This window comes from Myotis davidii, unplaced genomic scaffold, assembly GCF_000327345.1.
Source record: "Myotis davidii unplaced genomic scaffold, ASM32734v1 scaffold174, whole genome shotgun sequence".
Taxonomy (NCBI): domain Eukaryota; kingdom Metazoa; phylum Chordata; class Mammalia; order Chiroptera; family Vespertilionidae; genus Myotis; species Myotis davidii.
Window position 1 is genome coordinate 2,150,579 of NW_006289087.1, and position 4,499 is coordinate 2,155,077.

The 4,499-nt window shown below is 47.2% G+C and overlaps 1 pseudogene; it reads right to left on the bottom strand.

The window, feature by feature from the left end:
• Nucleotides 1–934: 934 nt before the first annotated feature.
• Nucleotides 935–2,178, bottom strand: LOC102768619 (annotated as a pseudogene).
• Between the last annotated feature and the right edge of the window lie 2,321 nt (nucleotides 2,179–4,499).

Consider the following 4,499-nt stretch of genomic DNA (forward strand, 5'->3'; position numbering starts at 1 on the left):
TTTTAAGAATGTAATTGATAAAAATGGGGAAAGTACTGATACCTAAAAGCAAATCAGATAAATAAGACACCCCCCCCCCTTTTTTTTCTCAAGGCATCCACAGAAGGATGCAGGCACGTAAACAGTATCACAGGCCCAAGGAAGGGGTATGAAGAGGTGGGTGCAGAGGAGGCAGCACCCACCAAAAGAAAAAGCAGATGTGGATCGTGTCCTAGAGATAGATGATCACGAACAAAGGGAGAATTAAAACGTCCTGGGATGTTTCCTCAGGGTGTTGGCGGGGCGGTCTGGCTGCACTGGCAGGTCGTTCTTGCCCTTGAGAGGAGGAGGGAGGCACTCGGCAACGTTTGTTCCGAAGAACTGTTTCTTAGGTGTGGCCGTAAAAGGTCCACGTTATTTCTAGCTGAGGACATTCCATCTCCTGAGAACAGTGAGTCTCGAGACAAAAAAACTCCAATTCATTAGCTTCCATTCCTCCTCCCTCCTGACACCTGCCCTTCCTCCCACAGAGCTCACCACCCATCAGTTCCCCTGCCGGTAACCAGTCATTTATTATTTAGAAATGTGTCTGACCTCCATCCCTTCCATTGTTCAGCAGACACTGACCTAGTTGGAGCTGTCATCGCCTTTCAGAAGGTGTACTCGGCCTCCTAGCTCGTCTCGTGTTCCCATCTCTGACCCACGAGAACACCCGGCTTCTCATCCTTCCGCAGCCTAAACTCATTAGTCCAGTTACACATGGACTTTTGAGTCTGACATCAGCCCTCCTTTGGCACCTGTCCCGTCCCCTCCATCCAAATGGATTTATTGCTGTTCCCATGAAACCCCATGTTCTTCAGCCTTTTCTCACAGTGTTCCCTCTACCAGGAGTGCCTCCTCCCCCAACATAGGGCTGGCTTCTGGGCTTGAAATGTCACTATATATATATACACCGGCCAGAGCCCAGACATTATTTCTTGACATGGGAGATCTTCACAGCACAGAACAGTGTGATCTTAAACCCTTGTACAGCCTCCCTGGCAGCTCCAGCCTGTCCATCATTTTCTAATTCAACAAGTGCAAAGTCATGCCTCCCAGGTACCAAAGGCACTTCCTTGAAACCAGGGAACTGACTGAACAGCACGGAGAGCATCACCTCACTAGTCCCTCCTGGTACGTGATTAAGGAATAACGTAGAGTTTGGAGGGTAATCTGGGGCCTGAGGATCGGGTGTTGCATTTCCAGGGTGTTCGCTGAATGCGGTGCTCGCTGGTCAAGCTTCGTATTAGTAGTCTCTGCTGCCTGTTCCACAGTTTTGGCTTTTTTTCTTTTCTTTGTCAGCAAAGGTCTTACACATTCTAGCTGCGCTATCAGAATCTGTTCTTCAATACTGGATTCGCATTAGTTTCCCCTACAACGGAAATCCTTGTAACTGTCTCAAGGCCTGCGTGGATGAGCCCAGTTTAGTATTTAGACCAGCCGTGGGCAAACTACGGCCCGCGGGCCGGATCCGGCCTGTTTGAAATGAATAAAACTAGAAGAAAAAAAAAAAGACCGTACCCTTTTATGTAATGATGTTTACTTTGAATTTATATTAGTTCACACAAACACTCCATCCATGCTTTTGTTCCGGCCCTCCGGTCCAGATTAAGAACCCATTGTGGCCCTCGAGTCAAAAAGTTTGCCCACCCCTAATTTAGACACTGAACGTGGCCAAGGCTACCCCCCTCGTCTTCGTGGTCTTTAAAGCCGCTATATCTACCACATGGCCAAACTGAAAAAATGGGGCATCCAGGGGTCGCTTCGATTCTTTTTAAATTTTGCCATTCCTATTGTCAATATAAATCGTACGGTTGGGTCTGATATCCAACTTTTGGGTTAAACTATTCGGATAGCCCGAGGCCAGTATGGTGTCCCCTAAGAACCAAGCATTGGGGAGAGTTGATGGAGATTTCATGTTGTTTCCACCCCAGCCATCTACCAAAATGGGACTTCATGGTTCCCTGAGGACGAGCCAGCAAAGCTTAGGACATGGGACTTCCCCTGGTACAGAATGACTTCTGGAGCCCTTTCAGCAATACCGAGAATGCCCGGAGGAAAGTGTTTCTAAGAACTTGGCCTACACGAGCGTTCTCTAGAACAAACGCTCTAAAGAGGAGATTATATGTATTTATTACAGCCGGAATTCTAATTACCTTCTTCTTTTTGCACAGACAGGCAAACCTGCTCTCCCACACTGCTGACCAGCTAGCTGTGCGCCTGGTAAGTGGACAATGGTCCTTCTTTTCACACTCCCGGAAGTTCCACTGGCTTGAACTTTCTTGAAATTAATATGACGGAAAGGCGAGTTTCGCAATAACTGAAAGCTTTAGAAGCGGAGAGATACTGGGTGGGGGCAGTGCTGTTTTGCGGCGTCTAAGGAAATCTGTTTTGTAAGGAAAACGCCCTGCCTGACAAGGGGGTCAAAAGCTAATTGATTCTGCAAACACTTTTGCGCACCGACTTCATGTGGGCTTTTTTTCAGTTCTTTTTGTTCTCCGCTCTCTAAGAAATTGGTTGTGGAAGGAATGTTCAGAATCTCTCTTCCTGTTTTGGATTGTAGTTTGTAGGCCAGCATAGATTCGTTGATTAGACATGAACTTACTGCCTAGCCAGTGTGGCTCATTGGTTGGAGCGTCGTCCCTTGCAGGGTTTCGGGCTCAGTCCCCAGTAGGGGGCGTGCAGGAGGCAGCTGTTCTCACATTGATGTCTCGCTTTCTCTCTCCTTTTCCCTTCCCCTCTCTCTATAAGTCAATTTTTTTTTTTAATTCTTAGAAAAGAAATGAGAGGGAGTGATTAAGATAAACATCATAGAGCGTTGGCCTGCGGACTGAAGGGTCCCAGGTTCGATTCCGGTCGAGGGCATGTGCCTGGGTTGCGGGCACGTCCCCACTAGGGGATGTGCAGGAGGCAGCTGGTCGATGTTTCTCTCTCATCGATGTTTCTAACTCTCTATCTCTCTCCCTTCCTCTCTGTAAAAAAATCAATAAAATATATATATTTTTTTTTTAAAAAAAGATAAACATCAGGATAATGGTCACCTCTGAGGAGCAGGAAGCGATGGGGCTGCCCCTTTGTTGAGGTCTGGTTGACATACAGAAAGCTGTACATACTTCATGTATACAACTCGGTGAGTTTGAAGATAAGTTTCCTGCTGCCCTCTTAATTAGCGTTTTTATTTGTGACCAGAGACTTGACATCAGATCGATCCTCTTAGCTCATTTCTAACTACCGCCGACCCTTGAACAACATGGGTTTGAACTGCACAGCTCCACTTATACGTGGGTTTGTTCAATAAACACTGCCAATACTCTGCCTTATGATTTTCTTAATAACATTTTCTCTTCTCTAGCTTACTTGACAGTAAGAATACAGTGTGTAATACCCATGACAAACGTGGAAATAGACCGTTTATGTCAGCCGTGGGCAAACTACGGCCTGCGGGCAGGATCCGGCCCGTTTGAAATAAATAAAACTAAAAAAAAAAAAAGACCGTACCCTTTTATGTAATGATGTTTACTTTGAATTTATATTAGTTCACACAAACACTCCATCCATGCTTTTGTTCCGGCCTTCCGGTCCAGTTTAAGAACCCACTGTGGCCCCCGAGTCAAAAAGTTTGCCCACCCCTGGTTTATGTTATCGGTAAGGCTTTCGGTCAGCAGTAGGCGATTAGTAGTTATGTTTTCAGAGAGTTCGAAGTTCTGTGTGGATTTTCAGCCACGCGGGGAGTCAGTGCCCCCAGCCCCCAGGCTTTGTACCTTTGAGCAGTACCCCCTGCGTCCCCCTCCCTTATTCTGTTTCTCTTAGGATTCTCCCACTATACATAGACATTCTATGCTCCTGCCTGTACTTCTGACACATTTCACGATAAAAACGATTTTTAGAGTTGAGGGTTCCTTCTGGGGAAAACAACTTTCGACTGAAATAATGGGCCAAGGTAGGAGCAATTAGGCTGTAAATCATCGAGATAAATTTCTGTGACGGCATAAAGCCTCAGACAAGCACAGAGCAAAAGCCGGAGCCGTGAAGGTGAGCTTTGGCCTCCTGCCATCCTGACTCACTGGGAAGTGCGCCCGCCCCGGGGGAAGGTTTGTAGTCACGTCGGTGCCCAAGATGAAATCTGCTGAGAGCTGTTTCAGATAAAAAACGAAAATCAATGCCGTTTGTCTCCACAGCCTTCCTCCCTCCTTTTTTTGTTGTTCATCCTCAGCCAAGGATATTCTTCCATTGATTTTTAGAGAGACTGGGAGGCATGGGAAGAGAGAGAAACGTGGATGTGAGGGAGACACATCGATTGGTTGCCTCCTGCACTTGTCCAGACCAGGGCCCGCGCTGGGGTGGAGCCTGCAACCAAGGTACGTGCCCTTGACCGTAGTTGAACCCAGGATCCTTTAGACCAGTGGTTCTCAACCTTCCTGATGCCGCGACCCTTTCATACAGTTCCGCATGTTGTGGTGACCCCCAACCATAAACCAGGA